Raw genomic sequence first — 25,388 nt, 5'->3', positions numbered from 1 at the left:
TTTGCTATTCTTTTTTGCTTTTATTATTTCCTACAACAAAAGCTGTATCATGAACAAAAGAAGGCATGGCAGATCTGGTAGAGTTCCCTTAGTGTCAAAACCAAACATTAATTTCCTACTCTGTTTCCTTGCTTTTAACCAGCAGACATACTGCTCTCAACACACTGCGCTTGGTGTGAGTCTTGCAGGTCTAGTGAACATTAGGAATACTTAAATTTCTTTATCTACTGCTCTTTGGTGATGGGTATATTAGGGCCAGCACCTTTGGGCAGTAGAGTCTGGCTGAGATTGCTGGAGCGCAGGTTACATATGTGCCACTCATGGTGTGCAGGTCATGGCTAATCCACAAAGATACACAGTTGCTTAGTCATTGCTCCTGGCATAGTGGTCTCCCCTGTCCCTAACTGCATCCAGTCAGAAATGGAAGAAAACTGAGTCATACTTTCCTTTCATGAGAAGGCAGTTTGCTTAAAAACATGGCAAAATTTCACTAAAATGATCCTCAGCAGAAACCTAAGGTAAATAACCAAATTTTATTGTGATTATCCATTAGGACATGACAAATTTTAAGCTTTGCTTAGACTTCAAACATAATCATTTTGCTAAATATACTGTCTGCCGTTGTCCATATACCTGTCAAAGTATGCTACCTATTTTCCTAAGCCAGGCATGGCCAGACTGTGTTAGAATACTAAGAGTAGTCCAGGCGAATGTGTTAGGCTTTGATGTGTTTCGAGGGCAAATGCCACCAAAGAGAAAGCAGTCGATCAAACGAAAAAGAAAAGACTGCAGTTGTGAGGCTGGGAGCCTCACAAGAGCCAGGATCACTACCAAACCCCAGTGTGCTCTTGGTCATTTTCCTCATCCTGCAGCTCTCGAGGTGGCCATTTCTGATCCCGGATCCTCATGACCTGTAAGACATTATGCACTTGTGCTTTGCATTCTAGGTGTTTGACCTTGCTCTGTGATTTATGCCCTAACAAACTAATACATGTTCTCAGCCAGTGTGTATCCACTGTAGACATTTACTTGCCTTAATCCTAGACCATAGTATAGAGAACCAAACCAGTCCACATCTGTGCCAAAATCTGTAAAGCACCCAAGTTGTTAAATTAGGGCTGTGTGACTGGGCAATTTTTAATTTTTTTTTTAACGACAATAACATTGTTTAATGGGCTGGGAAAATGGCAAGCAAATGTGATTGCTCTTTTTCCTTTCTTTCACATTCAGCCCCTTATTTTTTCACCCTATGTTGATTAGAATCTAATGCGGCTATTGTTTAAGCGAAGTGGCTACAAAATTAATACAAATGTAACACACTGCACACAGTTTTTTGTACACAATTCCCACCTATATCTCTCAGCATATATCTCATCTTCATTCATATAGGACTTTAAAACTAGTTGGATTTGCAGGGTGTTTTGGTTTGGTTTGATTTGGCAGGGTATTTTTTTAGGGGGGGTGGGGGTGTAAGTGTTGGGTTTTTTTTTTCTTGTGTTTGGTTTTTGTTTCTTTCTTTTGTTGTTTTCTTCCACGCCAAAGCACTGCTGAGTTGGGACCTTGGTGACGAGGGTATGCCAGAGCAGAGAGGGAAATGGGTCTCTGTGCTACTCAAGGCCCAGAAGAGAACTGTCTTCCATTTAGTCTGACGTGAGGGCATACATGAGGCAGGGCAAAATATCCTTCATTTTGCGAGTATCCTCTTGGCTTCTGCCTATTTCCGCCAGTTGCTGATTTCTCTCCGTTTTCCAGAAGATTCTTGTTTCTGGGGGCCGGAGGGCCTTCCTGAGGCGCTGGCCGCTAGAGGATGCTCCTGGCCCGGCGCTGGAGCGCAGCGTGGCCGGGGGCACCCGCCTCCCCCACACGGACCCCAGCCCAGCTCCCCGGGGAGCAGCAGACCGCCGGCCAGGCTGCCCGCGTAGCCTGGGCTATATACGATGCAACTTTTTGCTGGAAGGAGCCAGGATATTTTTCCACCGTCTAAACTGAAAAGAAATTCCATCCAGTCCACAGACAAAAATGCAAAATGCTAATGACAATAAGAGAAATGCATTGTAGGAATTTGAATGTGTTTCTTTTGATGAAGTCCTTTAGGTGATACTGTTTTTTTGCAATGTGCCTACAGTATCAGAGTCCTGCTGTGGGTGGTACATCTTGGTTATTCAGATGTTCAGCTAGCTTTCATTTCTTGTCCAATATTTTTAAGTGATCCAAATCTCAGTGCTTAAATGAGACTGCAGATTTATTCTTCAAAAAATACAAAGGAAAAAAAATTCTTATTAAAATAAGGGACTGTTTAGCATGCATGATTTTTCGTGAAAGCACACACATGAAATTCGTTCCATATTTTAAATAAAAAACAACACCTACCCCCTCCCCCCAAAAAAACCAAAAACCTACCCAAACCCAACAATACCTTAAGTAAAAAGCAAAGCATAAAGTAAAACAGTTATATGTGAAAATATTATTCTTCTAGTCCTCTGTTGCCCTTCCATGATTATCTTATAGCATAAGACTTCTTTGACAAATAGAGCACAAGATTTTGTACGGCAATGGCATGAAAAAATAATATAGGAAGAATATTTTTAAAGTAGCAAAGTGGAGTACTCATTATAAAATGGCAGGTTTGAGGTTGTTTAAGATAGCTCATTTGTTCATGTGCATTACAACTCAGTCTTTAACTATGTAGTCATGTACTGCCTCTTTCTCTCTCCCCATGTCCTTACCTCCCGTGGGATTTCTGCTTTATCCAGACTACAAGTCAGACCTGCCTAGGGATACATAGGCTTGTGCAGTGGAAGAGACTGTTCATTTCTGGCAGCTGGATGGTGTGTAGTAGATAAATCAAAGACCACAGGAAAGGAAATACATAGGTGAGAAGTTAGATAAGACTGAAAAATAGGACTGTAGTCTTGTCTCTGCCACTGAGGTTTAATAAAGTCACTAAATTTTTCATATCATGTGTGTATTCCCCACCTTCTGCGTGCTGACTGTGAGATCCTACACTGATTAATCAGAAGTGTTGAACACCCACATCTACTCCTGAAGCCACTAGAGACTTGTGGTTTGACTCTACAGAATAATGAATAGTGCTATCTACTATTCCAGTTGATGTGCCAGATGTCTCAGGTTTTGTGTACCTGTATCTCTCTGACTGTAATCTCAGTGCACATCTTTTGTCATCTGTAAAAGGCAGATGCAGGCTTTTTCAAGACTTCAGTAAAAATAATACGTCTGAATTACTTGTATCCTCTAATGATCAGCACCAAACATATGCCTGGACAAAGTAAATAAATTTGTCTTCAGAGCAGGTTTTGAACCACGTATAGGAAATAAACCCGCTACAAAGGATTATAATATGAGCAAGGGACAAAAGAAAATACTGCAGAGCAAGCTGCTCTTAAATGAGCATTGTCTATCTTGTGCATTAAATAAGGCAACATTAGCGCTATGTATTACAAGCCTGCATCATGAACTAGTTATTAATCAAGCTTAGATAAGCATTTAGGCTGCGATTAGATTGCACATTAATTCTGCGATTTCCTGGTACATATGTACTGGATTCTGTGGCCTGACTGATATTGCTCAACATGTGTTTGTAAAAATAAAAAGGAAACAATCCAGGTACCCTCAGAAATAGAAGGCTAGCAATTTCTAGTAAGGAAGGTTCTACAGTTCCAGGTAAGATTCTAAAATATGGTTTAATTGTGATTTTTTTTTTTCTCTTTAGCTCCTTGAGTAAATTGAATAGAAGTGAAATCCACTTCCTGCCACAAGGAGCAAGGAACTCAGCTGTTTGAGAGCAAAAACTTATGTAGGAATGTGTCTGTTTTCTCTGGTTAGAGGTTCATATGGCTTCTACGGTCACTGTTCTTAACACAATCTCACCTTTCTTATGAAGAAGAATGGTGTTTCTGTGGTTTTGTTCCTCAGTTCTGCATTTCACTGCATGTAAACAAAACAACTTTATGGCATGTGCTGAGTGAGCTTGCTTCCTGATGCTCAGGAAGTGTCAGACTTAGTGCACATGCTCCGCAAAGTCAGACGGGGTGATGAGCTGCATCTTTCCAGAAGCATTAGACTCAACAGCAAGCACACTGCAATGCTATGTGGATAGCTGCACCACCTTTTGCCTTTCTATGCAACTTGTGTGCAGAATTTTGTGAGCTTGCAAACTGCTCTCTAAACTGTTGAAGAGACATGGAAGATTTGCAGATGGTGTTGTGTGGGTGTGATAAGCTGAGAAACCTTCTTTAGATCAGCCAGTGGACTCAGCTGCCTTCTTGCCTTGTTTTCCTGCTTGTAAGATGTTTAAACATTGAAATCCAGCAAACTAACCCAGAGAAAAAGGTTGAAGATGTAATTCACAAAGCAGAATAATTCACCCCATTTGTATGTGTCAGGAAACAAAAGATGTCTATTTTTGACTTTGTAATTTGGCCTGGAATACACTTGCAGGATACAGAATACAAGCTGTGATTTCTATCTGTAGCATCCCTTTTTTTCACCATTCAACTGTATTTTGGTTTCTCCCCAGCATGGTTGCAATGGGACAGTGAAAGAAAGGGAACCTCAGAAATACTAATTTTAAAATGTGTTCTGGAGTCTGCATTACAGCTGCTGTCTTCTGCTATGAAAATAAACTGGCATATACCTTCAATCTAAATAAAGGTAGGGAGGTAAATAACACTGTTAGGGGATCAAATGACCAGGAAGCTTGATTTACATTCTCAAGTGATTTAGGAACCATACTCTAATTTGCTGCTCAAATTGTCTTCACAAAGATGTTTAGCTCCTAATTCACTCCCACATGTTGGGAAACCTTCCTAAAAGGTGTAAAAGAATGGTAGTGGCTGTGGAGATTATTAAAGTATTGTCACTATTTAAGGTAATGTTTCAACAACTGATAGATTCATTTCTTGAACTTCATCTTGGACTTTGAAAAAATGCTGGAGGCTTTTGAAATTTCATATCAAAGAGGGAGGTAAAAGGAGGTTGCAGAGCAGAATAGGTTTTTTAAATCAGGTTAGAAAATTTCCATCGACGCCTAACAGTTTGAAAGCTACTAGGGTCAAAGTTACTTTTATTACTTTTGTGTTTTTCTGCAGTGATAACATTTTGTTACACTATTGAGTGAGTTATAACGTGTTTTCCTTGTCTTTTATGTTTGGCTTGATTTCAGTGTCTTGGCTTGAGGAGGAATATCTCTTCAATAATGTCTTTTTTAATATGTCCATTTTTATGAATAAAGGTATTTGAACAACCTTAACTATAAACTCACTTCTAAAGTGAAACTTTTTTATGGAGATTATGTAAAACTGGAATTTAGTCCTGTCTGTGGTCTGAGAGGTGGTGCTGTGAGAGGTAGTGAGGCAGGAGGAGGTCATGGAGCCCTGCTTGTACCCTGGGGGAAGAGGCACATTTCCAGGCTGTGCCTTCCACTGGTGCTGCTGGCAGGGAAACCCACACTGCTGTGGGTACCAAATTCCTGTAGCTACATCAGGCCCTGCATGCTGTGCCCCGACACGGTCTTCCTGATCCAAGGTGTTCTTGGTCTTTTCTTTCTGAAATCCTCTGTTTTCCTGTGGGGTCAGACACAGTCACCACTGTCTTATGCCTTCAAGTCCATAAGGCAGCCAGGTGTTAGTGCTGGTGCTTTACAAGAGCTGTCTGGGGAGCTCAGTGAAGGTGATTTCAGAAGGATGGGAGGAGAGCTCCATCCTGTTGGCAGATGAGTGACACGGATGGGCAGCCTACCCCTCTGGCCAGCAGATCACAGCACAAGCTGCTTGTCCATGCAGCAGTGGTGGCTGGTCTGGCAGAGCTGCGTGACTGCTCCTGAGGGCAGAGGCCTGGCTGGGTGACCCGGAGCGTAAGCTCATTGTGGTGATCTCTGCTGATAGGCAGTGGTGACAGTGGGAACCCTGTTTCCTCATTTTTTTTCTTGGTTAATTTCAGTGAAAACTCGTTGGTCAGAACAGCCCTGTTGGTAATTTATGATGTGACGTGCAACCAAATAGGCACTTCAGCCATTTTTCATGCATTTTGCTAACGATGGGTCACACAGTTTCACTGGAAGGTTTCAAAGATTAAAGCCATCAGAAAAGGCAGCACTGGTGACTGATATTCTCTGACCCCATGACCTAGCAAAGGCCATAGTGCCACACTAAATAAAGCTGTCTCAAGCTCATCTCTTCTGTTGCGCTCTAACACAGATTTTAAAAAGATGATCAGGCTTGACTTAAAGACTTTCAGGATTTATCTGCCATGTCCATGAACAGGCAGTTTTAATTAACATTTATTCATTGTGTTAACAATGTCATTCCTCTAATAGAATGTGTCCAGCTTCCTCTTACAACAAATTATTTTCTATAAGTAGTCTTTTCCCACCTATGTACCAGAAGGTACTTGTTCATTTGATTTAATTTAGTTTTTAATAGATACAGCTCTGGATAATACATAGAATGTGATCTGGTAGCAAGAGCCCCCTCTTTGTTATGATATTGTGAAGTCCTCCTTGTAAAGTACAAATATCCAGAACAGAGGTGGGCTTCTCCCATCCATGCAAGTAAAGGCCAGTCCTGAGGTCTTCAATTCAGTATGACGATTGCTGTGTCTTCTTTCGGTATAAAAGGCATTGGACCACCTCTCCTCAGCTTAGTCTTCAAGAAACATGAACAATAGACAGAATCCTTTTAATTTTCATTCTTTGTTGCCTGATATTTTACTGTGGGTATTTAAACCTGAGCAAAGTAGATGTAAAATGCTGATACTAGCATGAGTCATAGGCAAAGTGGTTACCTTAGGTGCCACAAAGTGCAGACTCAGGTCCCTTTGTAAAGTCCAGGACTCCGAGCAATCACGTTATGCTGAAAGGGACAGGATTAGAGGAAATGTAATATTGTAATTTTCACGTGTCCCTTGTTGTCTGTAACCTGGCCCCAATACAAGCAGGGAGCAGGTCCTGTTTTCACTTGGCTGTGGGGTGCTCTGAGTGCTGGGAGCAAGAAAACACAAAAGTCCCCAACTGCTTTCTCATGCCCTTCTGCACGTGGCACACACTACAGAAAGTTGTTGTTTTTTTTTTTTAAACAAGCTTAACCAACTTAACTCTTCAATATAAAGCTTTACTATACAGCTGTTCTCCAGCAGGAGATCTGCTATATTACGACCCTTCACAAGATATACCATATATATTTAGCCCTGAAGATTGTGCTTCTTGCCATGCTAGTTTTTTCATTTACTGTATCTCTTGCTGCTAGCTAGCACCTTTGAAACTCAGTGGAGCCCTGCGGGGGTGTCTCTGTCTCCTGTTTCCTATCTCCTTTGAGCTATTGCATTACAATCATCTGTCAAAGATGAACAGGAGTGAAGGAAACGAGTACCTCAAGTGGCTGACACTGCTGAACAGATATCCTATTTTTGCTGACTGTTTACATACCTCCAGAGTACAGATGTGGATGAGCTGGATTAGATACAAAGACAGTTTGTAACACCTTCATGTTATAATAATGGCAGCCCTGACTGCATGTGAAAATTATACAATTGTAGCAACTGCTATGACCTATCAATACAGTTCCTTTGCCATGGCTGCAGTCATGGCATTGCTTTATGCCAGATGTGTACACTGTGATTGTACCCATTTAATGTTGTGGTTAAAAAAATGTTATTGCACCTCTTGCAGATTGGCTAAGGTGGTGAAGTTATTGAAAGAAATCAGTCTGAGATGGAGGATCTTTGTTCACGATGCGTGAAAGGGTGTTTTTCTCCTTCCTAAAGTCTCCAGACTGCACATGCTGTCTGCATCCCATTTCCATTCCAGAGTAACATTAGGAATGATAATGTAGGAAAAAGAAACCATCACAGGGTGGTTGTCCCACTGCTAGTGACTGGCACTAGAATAAACTATGTAGGAGCTGTAAGTATTTGGCAGAAGTTTAGCTAGTAAAATTGGTGATTCCAGCTTAAATAATATATACATTGTTGTACTACATAATACACTTTATGGTATTAACAGCAGTGAACATGCAACTACTGTGGGTATCCTGTGGCCTAAATTGATATGTACTTTTGAGAAATGATTCTCCCACTCCTTTTTCTTACAGTTTTGTAGAAGTGGATTTGTTAGAATAGATTGTGGAAGGCTTTATAATTATGTATTTTTTTTCTTATTCTAAAACAAAATACAACTTTCCCATTCGTGTCTTAAACATTTTGAAGTGGCTAAATCTTTGTTGACTCACTGGTTCTAAAACTAGTATTTTATTGGAATCCCCAATTAAGCCAATTTCTTCCATGATTCATTTCACTTAGCCACAGAAATGTAAGCCACAGCCTCTGGCCCTAATGAAATCCTTTAAATGCATTCTACATAGCAAAAGGTTAAGGGGGTAAGGCACAGTTTAATTTTGCAATAACACTTTATGGAAGTCTTTGTAAATGTACTTGCTTCTGGAGTTTTCTAATGCCCCTCTCTCTGAAACTGTAGTCAATTTGTGGGCTAAAAGTTGCTATATTAAAATTACATACGTGAGGGAGGTTGAAGGGCAGTGGGATATAGGACCTTCCTGCTAAATTGCTGGTCCAAATTGGGCCTTAGTCAATCTCTTACAAAGTTGTCAACACCCAATGACCTATATGAAATGAGTTGGTAGCTTCAGTCTGGTTCCTAGAGAGGTGTGCACATCAGAAGAGCAATCAGCTGGCACTAATTGGCACCCTGGCTAGCAGCCTCAGCAGAGAGCCAAAGGTCTGTAGAGGAAGGGAGAGTGAAGTGCTCTCTCAACCTTAAAGATGGTCCCTCTGGGTCGAAGTTTAGGGCACGTTTGTAATAGCATATGTAGAATTTTGCTGTGCATCTTGTAATGCTAGACCTGAGCTATGGCTAGGGAACGGCACTCCTCAGGGCTTTTGTAGGCCATTTTGAAAGCTACCGGGCATTTTAAACTCTGAAATCACTTCAGCTTTCCTTCAGACATAAACACGAAGAGAACGTTCACTAAGCAATAGTCTGATAATCTGAGGTGTCGAGTGATGAATAACCACTCCAGTTGAGGGATTGCACTGGAAAAGGGAAAAAGAGGGTGTGTGTATTCCTTAAAGACAAAACTTTCTCATGTCCATGCCCAGCATGTGTAAGTACCTTTGCTCTGCCAATTTTTCTATTTGTTAGGCCAGAAAGGGTATAAATGAATGCTGCTTAAATATTAAAAATACATTGATTTTTGAGTAGGTTTGTGAAGTTCTGTTTATTATAAAAGCATAGTAACACATGGTCTTCCTACATTTGGAATTGTTCCTAGATCATGATAATGTCAGAAAATGTATTATGGATTATTATCTTCCCAGAATCCTTGCATTTAAGAAGTTTATTTCTTGTATTGTTGTTCTGTTTGCAAAGTTTCAGTCATTCAGGCAGGGTGGAAATAACATCATGAACTTGAAGCCATCAGCCCATTCAGCATGAATAGGGTCACTGAAGTAGCACTAAATTAAGAAATGAGTAATGTACTTACCTAGTATTTTAAGCCAGGCAGTCAAAGGTGATAAAATATATTGTCCAAATTAGAAGTTGAGCAAATTTTCTTTACCTCCATTTACCCTTGAACATACAAATGACTAACAAGCAGCAATGACAAATGTTTGGTTGTTTGCTAAGCAGAAAAAATACATTCATTTTATGGAGGTTAGCTTGTTTCACAAAACATTTAGTGCTTTCAGAGAACAGTTTTTGTCCACATACGTGTTGTCCTTACTGATAAGATGAAATGAAGGTTCTGCACAGGACATGCATACTTCAGAAATCAGAGCATACTTTTTTTTTCCTCCACAGCTCTGCATTACCACAATTACCAATGACCTGCAGCTATCCCGCTCCACGACTCCCCACCCCACCCCACCCCCAATCATATAACAAAAGAAACCAGTATCACAGCCATAACTGAAATACTGGAGTTCTGAAAGTAACACCCTTTTTGAGTCATACAGCAGCCCCCTTTCACTACCTCCATGCTCTCTCACTGAATGACGTGGTGCACATTTATCTGACAGACTAAAATTGGAATACCACAAAAAATAAGGCAGTATTTGCATCCCTGAGCATGGGAATATCAGCTGTTGTGAAAAATTGATGAGCTTGGAGATAGACTCTGCCCTCAATATTGCTACGGTCCGATGCAAAAAATCACCCTGAGTAATGCTGTATGCTTGCGTTTTAATGGTTTGCACTGAAACACAGCGGTGCTCTAAATGTATAAAGTGTTACCATTTGCAAATTCCCACCTGTCCTTTGTGTTTCCGGAAATAGTATCCCTGGCTGCAGTCTGGACGTTGCCCCAGGTGGTGTCTGACTCTTAACCCAAATCAAACAGTAGTTGTTCAGGCTCTGTCTGGCTCTCATGCAGTGGACAGGGAAAACACAACAGCCTTCTAGTTACCCATAAGTAAGCCCAGGCAAGGATTTCCCTGAGGAAATCTTCAACCTGTTTTCCTCATAGGCCTCTAGGGTAAGGTTTTAGGGTCACAGTCCCCATTGCCTTCCCTATTGCAGCACGGTCCAGCACACATGATGAGCAGGCTGCACACTGTGAAAGCATATGATGGAAGTTGTACTATGAAGAGAACAAGCACAGGCTTTCATTTTTCCTTTTGCTGGCAGTATCTTGGTAATATACAACTCTGGAGCTGTAAATGGTTTGCCAGCAGTTGAGATGTGGTCTGCAATCTAGCTCTTAGGACCACTGGCAGGATTCTGTTATTTCAGAGTAACTCAGATCCCTGGCTGATGAAACAAAAATCCCATAGGGTTCCTCTAAGGCTGCCATCAGAATGGCTGCAGGTCCCAGCTGTATGCTCTCCTCAGCTCACTGCAGCAGCATTCCTGCAAGCTGTGATTGTAGCCTGCTCATGAGCTGCCCCTGGAGTCTTCCCCCATCCCATCAGTTCCTCAAGGCATGGGGCACGGATTCAGGCTTGCAGAATCAGGAATTCTCCAAAGGTATTAAAACAAAACTGTTAAACACTGATAATTCCTGCAGAATTGCTGGCTTAACCCTGGTAACCCTGTGCTTAGGACTGCAGCTCTTGACACTGCAAGAGGTGACAGACTCCATGTCTGTAAAATCAGAGAGGTTCTGGCTCAGATACAAAGAAAAGACTGAAAATATGACAGTGCTTGAAGGTGTGCGCAAACAGCAACAAGCACTCTAGGCAGTATGGACTGCCCTGCTTGACTTTGTATCACTGCCTTCCAAGTGCAGGGGTTTATGCCTGAGACACCCATTTATTTGATCCAGACTTGAACCTATTTATTTGCCCTTTTAGCCTGAACTTTCACTGTCATCGTCTTGGAACCTAATGAAAATAGTGATACGTATTGTGGACCTGAGCAACAAGCAGTATCTTCTGTGAAAGGGACAGAGAAACCCTGTAAAAAAAATAAATGGTTCAGTGTTATGAAAACCAAATAACAATAACTAGTAATTTTGACTAATTTAAGAGAATAAATTATATGTTTATTTTGGAGAAAGATTTTTGGTATTAAGAACTGTTACAGTGAGAATGCTGGTAATGGTGTACTTTCTGAAAGATGGAACCAGCTAACAAGAAAGATCTCTAATACCTGTGCGTATGAATTGTTACTCTCTTCTGTAACAGTCTTATTTTTGAATGCAACATAGTTCAGCTGTTCTAGTTCTCTTTCCTAATTGATTAAACTAAGCAATGTAACTTTGCGCTTTCAGATTTTTGTATGAACCCCATGCCATCTCCAGAAAGTCATGTTAATCCTAGGGAGGACCAAAAAAATCTACTAACATATGCACACTGCCAAAATAAATGATGGCTGGATTCCTAAGCTAATCTTAGCCTTTGATCTTGTGTATCAGAAAATTTATTTGGTAAAGTAGTGATGAAAAGATTTCTGACCATTCTGAAGTATCAGCTGCAAATAGACTAGACTTACTGATTTTCAAGATAAATCAGGAATTTATTATTTTTCCCTCCCTTTCCAATCCTCAGTAAACTCCATAGAAAGCTTTATAATAAAGCAATTCAGAAAGTAGCAATAGCCATTGTTTTTCTGGCACTTATAACTTTGTACGTGAAATTGCACGATATGTCAGTGTGGAAATCTGTGTTGTTACCTCTGAAAGTAACGGCAGAAAGAGATGGCAACTTTTGTCTTACAGTTTTTACTCATTGGGTATGTTTTTTCCTTCTTTCCTTGATCTACAAAAAAAGTTCACAATTCATGGTGCTTCTGTGCTCAAAGAAAATAACATAAAAGCATTATAATGACGCATGGTCATGTCTTTCTTGCAGTGGATCTCCCGCATGGAACTTGGTCTATTTTTTTCTACATTCTACACAAAAGATCCCTCAAATAGCACTGTTTATTCTCTGGTTATTACTGATCTTGCTTTGAGTTGCTCCCCCACTTGCCTTTTTGTTGCATGGAACTTTCCTTTTCTGGCATTTCCCGTTGACTTCATATTTTCAAATGTTTTTATGGTTTCATATTTTAACTGATTTATGGTGGATTTTTCAATACTGTAGAAGATGTCCTTTGATTTTTAACACATAGGGAAGTTTTAGTGGAACTCTGAAGGAGTCACTGAAACTTGATCTTTGAGTCTGTGTTAGATCCTTTCTGAGGAGGGGTTGGTTTTTTGATTTATTGTTTTTTTTGGTTGTTGTTGCAGGGTTTGTTTTAAGTAAAATACAGCCTGCATTTTGCAAAACACAATAGCACGTTCTTGTTTCAGGACTTTCTGATGTTTACAGCCACACACAAAAACAAAACTTAAAGGCTTTTAATAGTTACTGTGCAAAAGCTATATGATAATGAAGTCCATGCTTGAAACAGCTTATACTCTAGACAGATTTTACAGATCAGAAACTGGGGTACATAAAGATTAAGTTGTTTCATTAAAGATTAAGGATATCTGGGGTGGAGCTCTGCTCAGATCTTGAGACTGTTTCAAGACTTTTCTTCTTTCTTACAAGTGTGGATCATCATGGCCTCATCTGCTACGGTAGGAATTGCATTTATTGAAGGAAATTCCAAGTTCTCACTATTCTGTGGAGGGTTGTCACCGCTATGTTATTCCTTTTGTTGGTATGTTCTGTCTCTGTCCTGTCTGTTTTGATCAGTGGTATGGAAGAGTGTAGTACAGGCCTGAACTCAACCTACCGAACAGTCCCATCCCTTCCTGCAGAGGCAGAGTGACTGCAGACAGAATGACCAGATGGGAAAGGTTGCCTTGCCTGTCCACACACTGTCCAGCCAGACCCTGCTGCACTGGGTGTGGAGACAGCTTCCAGTATGTCAGACTGCTGCTGGGCAGAGGCCAGGACCCCTTTGGAAGGCAGAAGGGTGTTGCGGTTTCCACAGGTATCACAAGGCACAGAAGAAAAGGCAAGAGCTTCCAGCTGTGGTCCCTAACCTTGCTCAGGCCTTGAGGGGAGAAGGAGGAAGGGGCATGCCTCCTGCGTGTCTGTCACCAGCAATGGCTTGCCTCGTTCACGCAGTTGTAGTTTGTGACGATGTTTCCAAGCTGGAAAACTGATTTCCTTGTCGCTAAGTGTGGATCAGCTTCAGACTGCAAATCTGAGTTGATGGAGTCCCAAACTACTCCTCTTTGCCAAGCTGTATGGAGAAGGTATTCTTTTGCATGCACTTGAACGCAACAGTAGTGAAAATCTTTTAAAAGATTAATAGCAATTAAAATAATATTAAGCATAATCAGTAATCGATTAGTAAAGAATTGTTCCTTGTTGTTTCTTCTGTACTAGTGTGCTTGATAGGTATCAGGTGGATAAAATATATCTGCTTGTGGTGTCTTTGTCCCCTTTCTAGTTTTTTCGGTTAGCTCATGATTTAATGGAAGAGTCACTTCTCACATATTGGCTTGACAATTTACAAGCATTTGTTTGTGCTGAATTAAGCACATTTCTAAACTTTGTATGTTGCTGCTGACAGTTTGGGGATTGATTTTTATCCCTAGAGAGATGCCTTTTTGTCTTTAAGGCAAATTGAAGTTGACTGCTGGAGCATTCCCTGGTAAGAGAGAGAATCTACTTTAGGGATATTTTTCTACTGAGAATTCATTTTTAACTGAGAAGCTTCAGCAAGGTCATGTTTTCCATGACACACACACACAAAAAAAAAAAAAAAAGGAAAAAAAAAGAAAAGTTCACAGACGAAGTAGCATTTAATTTAGAGAAAATAAACAGGAGCAAATATTACCAAGCTTTTTTTGCCCCTGTAGTTCTCTGTCAGGGAAATGTGCCTAGATATGCAGTAGGTAACAATTTTCCAGACTTTTATTCTCCAAGCACATGTTAAATGCTGGTGTGGGCAACGTCAGAAAGAGGTTTTACCCATCCGTGTTTTTTCATGTATGTTATGAACTTAAATTTTAAAAATTCTGTAACGTTTTCTGGGACATTCAGATACTTTCAAGAACAGATTCACTGCTTGTCCACACTGGCAACATAGGGTAGGGTTTGCAGATGTGAATGGATAAATGTAATGAGCTGTGTGTGAAGATGCAGGATCTCCAACAAAGAGGTGCTTTAGGAAGTCTTTACATCAAGTAGAGCTAGATACTCTCTTTTTTACAGTAGACTCTGTGGCTGGACATGCAGAGCTAAGAGTTACCTTCTAAACTTTCTTTAACCTATATCCACTCATCCTTTGCTCCCTTCATCCCAGTCAGCCTGGCATAGTTTTTTGGATACAAACGTATTGTTGCTATATTGACGGGGATGCTGGGATTCATTTATGTATCTCTCCCTTCAAGGTCTTTTTGGCAGTAGATTTGTTTTATAGGAATATCTTTTACAAATATAAATACTGCTAAAAAACCCCAGTGTCTATGTATATATCTGGTCTGTTTTATGTGGTCAAAATGATTGTTACCTCACATCTGAATAGCAAAGCTGAATCTGACCATCCTGGCCAATGGGCAGGTCTAGTGGATTTTTTTGTGGTGGTACCTGGCAGGTTACTGGTGAGGTGATGGGCAGACCTCATTAAACTCTCATTTAATGCTTGTCTCTGGAATGGCTGCACTCTCTTTAATCTCCATTTTTGCTTTCACCCATACTTCTAAGATCCAAGTGGCTTAAAAAAAACCAAAAAACAAAAAACCAACCTTAGTCCTTCAATTAGGTACCAGACGACAAACTCAAACCTACTTGTTTTCATTTCCTGGAAATCACACCAGCTGAAGCAAGTTTTCCACCACAATGCACCTGAACAAGTTGTAAGAACAAATTTCTTCAAAAAATCTTATCCTGCTGGTTATAAAATCTTCAAAGGAGCTGCAGGTCTCACAGTCTTCCATTAAATCTTCACTGAGATCTTTTCATCAGCTTTTTCACACATTTGAGTCCTAAAAATTAGAGTTATCTTGGTATGTTTCTGGAGACTTGGCTATCAATCGCCAGAATTTTCATTTGCCTCTTTGATCTTTGTTATCCCTTCTCAGATTCTTCCTGTAATATTTGTGAGTTCTCTTAGTAGCTACTGGATTAAGACATTTGCAAAAACCAAGAAACAGAATTTAAATATTCATTGTACTAAAAACCAAACCAAAACAAAAAGGCACTTTCAAACTTGTACAAGTATCTTGTATACACAATGGAAAACACTTGGCTGGTGTGTAAGACGGGGTAGGTGAGGGAGGAGAGGAAGGAGGGACTGATGTTGCTCGGTTGCAGCTGGTGAGCAACATCCCAGAGCTACCACGCTACCAGATCCAGAGGGCAGCCCAAACAGCAAAGAACTCACATTTTCTGCTATGTTCTCAATCCCTCAGTTTTGTTAATCTATTTTGAAGCTTTTACTCAACTTGACCTTGGAGCTTGAATCTTTTCTTGAAAAGAATTTATCTTTAAATTAGATCATAGCATTTATTAATTGTGTGAAAGTCCAAGCAATCACAGTGTCTCACTTTCTCTTGCTTTTTGTTGCAGCTAGACCAGTTAGATGTTGATTTTTTTGAACTTTACCTTTTCTACCTTAATCAAGCTTGTTTCTGTTTTGTTCTTTTGCTTGAAGTCTTCTGGTGTTTAGAATGCACTTTGTTCTCAGTCCTTTTCCATTTTGTGTACGATTATGCACCTAATTAGAGGTAATTGTTTCCTTGTTCCTAAGCACCAGCCAAACAAGCAGATCTCAGCTATATGGGGGGGGCTCCATCCTAGGAAAAGTGTAGCAAAGGCTGATAATTTTGTATTTATCTCTAGCTCTTTCATTGTTCTGTAGTTGCAACAAATGTGCCTTAGGTGTGTTCTACTTAACTGCACTAAGCTGTGGAAAACACGGAAGCTTGTGTATTCTGAGTCGCCAAAGAATAGTGGCATGAATGTTATAACGCTGTCACAAAGGTTGTCAGGGAGGATTTTTTTTTTAACAATGTTTTAATATTCATTAGCTTTGTATCTTGTTCTTTCTTGGCTTTTATTTGTAATTAAGAATAAATGCATAATTTTACTGATTTTACTGCAACTTTTTCAAACATTAGAGTGCCAGGAATGAATTTTTATATATTATCCAGGATTTGGACAAGATATTTAACTGGGTCTGATCATGACAGAATGCAAATTTCCATTAATTAAGTTTGTAATTCTGGATCAGGAGGAGAACAATTTATAGAGGCAGGGGTAGGAGGAGTACTTTAAGTATCGGTGCATGGCGAATGAGTTGCACAGCTTCCGTTATCAAAAGGAGCTGCATGTCTAATCCACCAGACTTAGTACTGAAGAAAATGTACCCTGGGATGTCAGGTGTTAAGGGGAAGAATGGGCCTCTTACGTTCTTTGCACTTACAAGCCAGCTGTAACCTTTTGACTCTCCCTCTCTTTCTCTTCTTGAGTTTTGTTTCCTGAAAGGAAAAGGGAGTGGGGGAAGGCAGGGGAAGAAGGCTTAAAGAGTGGAAGATCTGTTTCAAAGTACTGTAGTGTATTTGCAAGCTTTTCCTTTTTTTTCTGGAATTAGTTTTGTTTTGATTTCTTAAAGAAGCTGTTGCTTTTAATGTAGAGTGTTTAGAGCACGGCTTAAGATATGAATGTCTTACTGAGTACCGCTATCAACACTATAAACTTTACAAGTTCTACCACAAGTGTTTTGCACATAGCTTTTTTATCTGACTAAAATGAATATAATTTAATTTAAAAGCATAATAGAGGAGGAGAGCTAATTCCCTGAATTAATGTTACAGGTATCGCTTTTTATATTAACCAGTGTTATGCAGAAAAAGAACCACCCAGATAAGAAAACCCTTTTATTCACAAAAGATCCCCTAACGCAGCATGATCATATATTGATCACACTTAACTCGGATGCATTCCAGGCCTGAAGATCTGCATATACAAAGAAAAGTTTGTATAATACTTGCACATTTGATCTCCTTGCTATCTCTGAGTTAGTAAGTGTGAAAATTTTGCGTGCAAGAAGGAAGATGCATGCGCCCTAGGTGATGATTTATTTGTTAATAAAATATGTATGTAAATATGTATGTAAAAAGTATGAAAGCATATATGACAGCTAGAAGGAAAAAAAAAAAGGCTAATTAAGGTAGGTATCTCCCAGACTCATGACTTTTGAGAAGAAAGAGCATAATTTGGAAAAATACGTGAAAACTTACATTATCCTTCCTTGAAATACAGTCTGTTCTGGGCTGATGCTTATTAGAATGTAAAAGTGTGAACACTAGGTTGGTGTTTACTTTTATTCATTAAAAAGAGTCTCACTCATAGGAGAGTGCCCTGACAATGCTGAAGGAGTTTTATATATTTCTGGCTACCGTCTTTGGTTTGAGGACCATGTCCTTCTAGCTTTGCATCTTTCTTCATTAGAGATTATATTGAAAAGGCTCACATTGGCTTTGCTTAGCTGAAATGGAGTGGTGCCAATAGAGGTGTAATTTTACAGCCAGCAATCAGGAAAAGGAAGAGCCCTTAGCCAGGGGACTCAATAGTGCCAGGAGGAGCCATTATTCTATTACTATTTCCAGTGTGGAAGCATTGTTTTAAGTTACATTAAAAACATCCTTTGAATTTCTTTGTTACTTGTGCTGTAAATTTTCCATATCAACCTTTCTAAAAGAAAGGTGTGTGAATCTATAATGTATACTCAAATGGAGTGCTTGGGGTGCATCTTGCTTTAGGAATTGTAGGTTAAACTGAAACCTGAAATTAACAGTAACTCCTCTGACCGAGCCTGGAAGTTCACGGAGACTGGCCAAACGTGGGGTCAGTTCTCCATTTCTTAACACTTGCTGGGAACAACACTCTAGGCAGCCTGTCTCCAGACAGACACTTTTTCCCATTTTTTTCTACTATTGGGGACCCCAACCACTTGTCATTTAAGGGCCCAACCCTGTAAGCTTTCTAGAAACCTTACATTTAGTTGGTTAAAAGAGAGAATTAACTATATATCATGTATATTCATGTGCATGGATTGGCATTTATCTCCTGGAGATTATGTGTATGTTGAAGCTCATAACAGATTTGAATGATGTTTTGGGAGATTTGATGTAGATAGTTTCCTTGGTTTTGGTTACTCAGAAGTCCTGTAGCAATAAATATTTTATATTCAATACTGCTTTAATTCCAATATGTATAGCATGCACTGTGAGGCAGTATTGAAGGGATACATATGCTGAATATTATTCTCACATTTTATTGATAGACTTGAGTAGGCAAAGGCTTTACATCTGTGAGACAAGTGATAAAACAATGTCTCACAAAAGATAAAACAATGTCTCACAAATCATTCAGGCAGTCTAAGACACAAATAGGAACAGAACCCAAATATCCTAAATCCCAGTGCAGTGTCTTAATCCTGAGTCCATTTTTTTTTTTTTCATTCAAAATTAAAGTTTCTATGATTATTATTTCTACTGCCGGGGCTTTCCAAGGATTTGAATGTGACCTAATTTATTAAATGCTGTCTTATGTGCAAGACAGAAGCAAAATCCTTACCTCAGGGCACTTACTCAGTGGCCCTGATCCTGCAATCTGATCTCTGGAATGAATGTCTGAGCTAACACAAGCCATGCTGCCTGTTCAGAGAATTTGACTGGGATTTTAATGGAGAAGAGACATTTAGATTGCAGGTTGTCTACAACATCCTCAATGAATTTCAATACATTATTGCTACTTTCCTATAATATTATGTGTTTCCCTGAATCCTTTACAAGCTTTTGTGTAGCTGTTGCTCAGTTACCTTAAGTAAAGTTTGGGCTGAACAGGTTTTTTTCGACTAGGTATAAGCCTTGATCTGTGGCTCTGCTTAAAGATGCTTTGCGATGCACCTTGAGATTAAAGTGCATTGCCCCTGCAGTGCATTGATCTTGTCTGGCCCAGAAAGGGGTTGTCATAGCTCTGCTTTTGAAATCAGGACTCCCTCATGGGTTTTCCCAAGGCATCATCTCCATGTCATTGGGTTGGCAGGATATGAAGCTGAGGGTCTTTTTGAAGTTTTCCTGCACACCAAGGGGTGTAAACTTGTTGTGCGGGAGTCATGGTAAGTTACACCCTCTTCTCCCTGTGTGTTCAATGCAGGGTAACTTACAGCAGTATTTAAATATTCCAGACCATTTTAAAAAGTAAATTGTTTGCTTTGTTATGCTGGAGTATTAAAATGAAGAATGGAATCCAAATGCTCAGAACTCATTTCTTGCAGAGGACTGAAATACGTGGTCTGAACTTCATGAATTAATTAAACAGTCCTATAAATATCTATTCCTTTGCAGCTACAGACAATAGTCTTATTTTAGGAAACACGATCATGTTCTTCATCAAATATCACTCATGCCGGTATTATGTAGTTTTTGCATAATTGTAAAGCAAATATCACTTTAAAGTCTGCTTGTGAATCTCACATTTCAATCTCTTTTTTTTTTTTTTTTTTTTTTTTTTTTAAGTACAAAAAAGTTAAGTTTCCTGCACCAAATGATTTGTTATTGGAAAAACAAAGTAGCATTTCTCTACTCAAAACTCTTCCTCCTGCAAAACTGTGGCACATGGGAAATATTTTCCAGCTTTCAGAGTTTATTTGATTTTGAACAGTTTTGGTTATGTAAGTTTTAATAAGTAGCTTTGGTGTACCCCTAAAGGCACACCCCACACACTTATGTTGTGTGACCTAGGGTCACAAGTAATGGCTGCAAGCTAATTGATTGAGAAAGGCTTGTCTGACTGGGCCCCTTTGAGTCCTCCCTTTACATTCCTAAATTTCTGTAAAGGAGGCACTGGCAGCTTCGCCTGGCGAGAGGAGGGGTTGGGGGAAAGGGAGGAAGTTTCTCAGTTTCTGATTATGCGCAGAGTTTCCTTGTACTGAGCTTATGTTCTCCACCCACTACTTAGAACTCCTTAACAACTTAAAGCTTTATCCCTGTGAGTACCAGAAAAGTGATCTGAGTATTTATTGAGCAGGGAGAACAAACTGCTTGCTCCAGGCAGGGAGAAAGCTTATGGAAATTATATTAGACCTTCAGCAAAGTGCACAGCTGCATCATACAGAAGCTGAGACTCAAACTGACAGGCAAATAAGCCAGATCACGGAAGGGGCCTCTGTGTGGCAGCTCTGAGCTACCAAGTGTTGGACAACTAGGCAAAAAGTGCAGTGGAACAGGGCAGAAAATAACACACTAACTTCATGCAACTGTTGCTTTTTATGGTGAGTCCAGATTTGAAATGTTTTTGGTTTTTTTTTTTTGAAATGTAGTTATTTTTGTTGCTTCTAAAAACCCTTCCATTTTACCACAGCAATCCTTTTGCAGAGCTCATTGTGTTACAGATTATTTGTCCGGATGTGCACTTCAGTTCTGAATTACACAGAAGCGTACAGGGATAGTCCTTTCCTTGCTGCTTGCTCTGTCTTTTGCTTTTGCTTTCTTCAGGAGACAGGTCCCATTTCTAAAGGCACACTGCATGGCTTCTGATTTGGAAAGAAACAGTTTTACAGCCAGCACTTAGTGTGCAGCTGCATATAGGTGAATAAGTGAACATAATTTCTGTGCACACTTTTCTGCAGTTTGTGCTTTGTGGCACCTCTCCATTGCTCCTTATTCTGCTTCCTTATCTTGAGAATGTATGGCACGGTCACTATGAAAAGAGCTTTGTGTTTGAATTCCTGGTGAGTCGAAGGGTCAGGGCCTATGAGTTATCTGCCTGCCAGCAAGACTCATTGCTGTGTCCCTTTATTTTTCAAGCTGAAATAGAAAAAACATGTGTCTTCATCCCTTTTTTATAAACGTATTTTGAATTCAGGTTTTACACGCTGTTTGTGTGTGCTTTGTTCTTTTGACAAACTTGGGGTTTGGGGGGAAGCCAGTTTTATTCTATCCATACTTATTTTATTTACTCAAGCCTTCCTGCAGCTTTTTTTGCATTCCTTTGTTGTGATACACATAAATTTTTCTTAAAACAAGATTCAGTGATTCTGATTTCTGCTAAGGGAATAAGGATTTATACTTGGATACATATTTCCATAAATACCAGGGAGCTATCTAAATTTTAGGTAAGTTGTAAAATTACAGAAAATAAGGCTTTTGTAACTTTTGTCTCGCTTAAGGAGGGAAACACAATCCATCTGGACTAGTTCTTTAACAGATTGTGTTAGATACACTAGTCATCTACTCTAATGGTAATAAATATGATCTGAGCTATAATATTATTTCAGTTACTGACTTTGAAAAAGCTGCTTTATTAGCACAGCAACAGAATTAAACATTGCATGTTGACAGTAACATTAGAAATATGTTTGCAAAAACTGCTGAGTGGATGAAATTTAGAGCAATAAATCATCGAGGCATGTCAAAGTTACTCTGTATGTGATGTTTTAAGCTGTCTGTAATTTAGAGGAAAAATGAGTGGTTTTCCTCCAGCAGAAGTGTGATTCTGTATAAAATCATCTTTATTGTATCTTTCTCGAAATAAATAGCTTTCTTTAAAAAAAAATAAAATCACCAAAGTCAGAAAGTGCAAGAAAAGTCTGAGAATTATGTAGCAGTTATTCAGAGCTAAAGGGAAAAATGTTCTTTGATAGAATAATTCTGATATACAACGTAAGAAAATCATCAGATGAACTGTACACAGAGGGTACAGTCACAACTTGTTTCTTGACCTGTCTTCCTAAGTTTGTATGCTTATCTGAAACTTACTAGCAGTTAGCAGGAAGCCTGTTTTAAAAAATAAGGTGATGCTTCAGATCTGTGTTGTTCTGACATTGCAGTCCCTTTCAAGTGCAGAAGTTCATGTTGTTCACCTATTGTGTCCATTCTTATTTGCCAGTTCGAGATCTTGAGTTTACCCATCAGTTTTGAAAATATTTTCCCCCCATCCCTTTCCTTTTTAAGACTGTCTCGAAGAAATGCTAACAAGTACGGATTTGAAGGCAATGCTGCACTGTAGGATGATCTAAATGGACTTGATACTTCTTGTTTTCTTACTGTGAATTGAATTCCTATCTATTTTGACTTGGGGTAAACTTTAGACTTTCTACAAGAAAATTCTTGGCTGTGCCCTTGGCACAGTTAAGGGTGTGCTTTTCTTTTAAGAGTTTCAGGGTTCACTTTGAGGGAAAGAAATGTGCTCTCTTACAGAATACAAATGTATGACTTTTTTCTTTGGCTATGCTGTGATGGAGGAATACCTGCTGAAGCACTTTACAACCTTAAAAACTGAAAGAAAAACAAACTTTGAGGAGGTGGTCTCTTCTCAGCTTTGGTGGGCTGGACTGCTGGGGAGCCAGCCACCTCCTGGTGGTCGCATGGCACTTGGGGAGCAGGGGCTGGTGGGTGCTCGCATGCAGCCACCTCCTCCATAGCCACACAAACAGAGGATCAGCCTTTTCTGTGCTCTGGGGTTTTCATTGGCAAAATAATGCACCAGTGGTGTTGTGACACCAGATTAGAGGATTATGAAACATTTCTTCATGCTCTGATGACCAACCTGATGAAGGGGAAAGGGCTTAATGAGGAGGCGAAGAATTTACTGAGGACTTTATGCCTGTATCTATCGTTAAAAGTAGAATATCTGCTCCCAGTAGCTGCGTTCTGTGATTCATGGAAGCCCCTACAATAATGATATGAATGATGATTAACCGTGTTCTTACTGACCATTGGAAGACTGACACAATATAATGTGACTGGCAGGAAGTTTAAACATCAATAGTGTATTTCCAAATACTATTTTCTCTTGGAGAAAATCAAAGAATCATGAGCTCAGACTGTATACTGGCTTTTTACATTCTGACACCAGTTAGAGAAAAAAGTGGTTTTGAAAAGATTAAAACACAGTTGCTTTTTAACTTTCATTTATTTAGTCAAGTTTAGTCAAGGAGGAACCAGATTTGTTTTGCGAATAACATAGAAAAGTGATTTTGGAGGTTCACTTTTAGGTTTGTTCTGTAGTTCTATGTGGAAGGAGGAAAAACTTTATTTACTAGACATGTTCATTTTATTGACATCTGTACATTACAGAAACAGGTCTCCACAGTACCTATGGATATCTTTACTGTCACATGAGAAAGGGTGGGAATTCAGGACTAAGTTGATTTTTCTGTCAAAGGGAGGAACTAGTCTGTGCTGTCACAGCAAGGTGATATCTATACTGAGAGATGAAGGAAAATTGACAGGAACAGAACTGTAGCACTCATGGTGTCAGTGAATCGCAGTGTTGGTAAGACAAACTGAGAAGAAAAAAAACCCACCTATATTATATCCTAGCAATTTTTAAACAGTTTATTTTTAAAAGAATTTTTTAAGATAAAGACAGAAAAATTTCTGACATCTTCTCAGCTACAACTTATGATCACATTTTAAAGTTCTTTTGTGACTGTGATTACTTGGGCCTTAAACTTCTTTGATCTCCAAGCTTTATCAATTCAGGAACTGTAGATCTGTTTTAGGGGGGGAGGGCGGGGGAATATCTACAACAACAGTATTGCAATATTGGAGTTTTGGAGTTCAGTAAGTAAGGGAGCAAGAAACAGAAAATGTACACATGCTTGTCCATGAAAAACAAAAAAAGAGAGCAGAGATCTGGTCTTTGGAATACCCAAGCTGACTTTAATTTCCTGCAACATATTTAAACCATCAGCAGAAGACTGTCCCAAAAGGTAACAATGAAGGTGAAAGTGCAGATGAAAGGAGAAACATTTGCCTTGTGATTTAAGTGATTGCAATACATGGGTAAAAACGAATGGGCACAGAGAATAAGCAGAAGTAATCAGATATGAGGATAGGCACAGTGATAAGGCAGAAAGGAACTTAAAGAGCAAAACAGAGGAGATCTAAAAGCAGAAGAAAGATGGCATGAGAGAGGAGAGATCTAAAAGTAGAGGAAAGATGGCATGAGAGAGGAGAGATCTAAAAGTAGAGGAAAGATGGCATGAGAGAGGAGAGATCTAAAAGTAGAGGAAAGATGGCATGAGAGAGGAAACCCACCCTCTCTAAAACTGTCCGTCAGTCACTGAGGTGGGCCTGTGCCTTGGCAATTGTCAGCTGACATGCAGTCGTCTGGCTTCAATAAAGGAAGAGACAAAATACTGAGGAAAAAAGTAGGAAGAACAAAGGCAAAAGTGCTGGCTTTCTCCTGGTTTGTTTAGAAGCATTTCCACTGCTGGCATTCAGTTTCATACCTGAAGTAATAAATTCACCCAAGAAAAAAAGACTGTTCCTTCCAAAATTAGGGTCACATAATGGTTACATAATGGAGGGTTGCATCTGCTTTGACAAGTTGATTTTTGAGCAGAGGTTAAGTTTCTTTTTTCAGCTCCAACAGGATTCCAGCAACTTTTAAAAATTTTTTGTAAAACCCTTTGGAAGGTCTTTTGGCAATTCTGATTCTTGGATCTGGGAAAGATGCAAGCCATTTGCAGCATGATACATGAGACAATAGACAACAGGCTATCAGTGAAGTGAAGGGCAAAAGAAATGGCAATGGATTTTCCTTTACCTCTGCTCTGACCAGACCATCCACTTCTATATTTATTTTATCAGCCAGGCCTGTATCCAGGACTCCATCAAAGGTCCTGCTGACTTTGGTAAGGATGGGGTGAGGCCTTATATTCAATTCACTCATCCATCAGTTCAAAACAGTATTCACAATGATTCGCAATCTCTGTATGGGGCACCCGTAACAGTTCAGGAATTTTCAGTATTCTGTTGGAAATGACACCCATACTACACAACCAAGGTACGCTGTAGTGCCACCTTCAGTTACTGAAATAACTACCTCTCCTTCAGAGAAATGTCCAGTGATTCAAACAATAACTAGTTTTTCAATTCCAGTGTTGCCTTTAAAATCCAGAGATGATATTTTGGTGTTAATTATGTAATCTTAATTTATTTAGCAATATGATAGAAGTA

General features: G+C 39.5%; 1 long non-coding RNA gene across 3 annotated transcripts in view; it reads left to right on the top strand.

The window, feature by feature from the left end:
• The window catches only part of LOC114017804 (uncharacterized), a 332,083-nt gene that overhangs the window by 67,989 nt on the left and 238,706 nt on the right, over window positions 1-25,388 (top strand). Inside the window, exon 1 of one of the 3 annotated variants that reach the window (XR_003563062.2) lies at window positions 20,316-20,692. The exons of 1 other annotated variant lie outside the window; for it this stretch is intronic. This is a non-coding gene — a long non-coding RNA (uncharacterized LOC114017804). Of the gene's footprint in view, window positions 1-20,315; window positions 20,693-25,388 lie in introns of those variants that run through there. One more of the 3 variants, XR_003563063.2, reaches the window with a different exon arrangement.

Source organism: Falco cherrug, chromosome 2 (genome assembly GCF_023634085.1).
Source record: "Falco cherrug isolate bFalChe1 chromosome 2, bFalChe1.pri, whole genome shotgun sequence".
Lineage (NCBI taxonomy): Eukaryota > Metazoa > Chordata > Aves > Falconiformes > Falconidae > Falco > Falco cherrug.
Note: the sequence above shows the minus strand (reverse complement) of the source record. Positions and strands in the feature narration are given on the sequence as shown.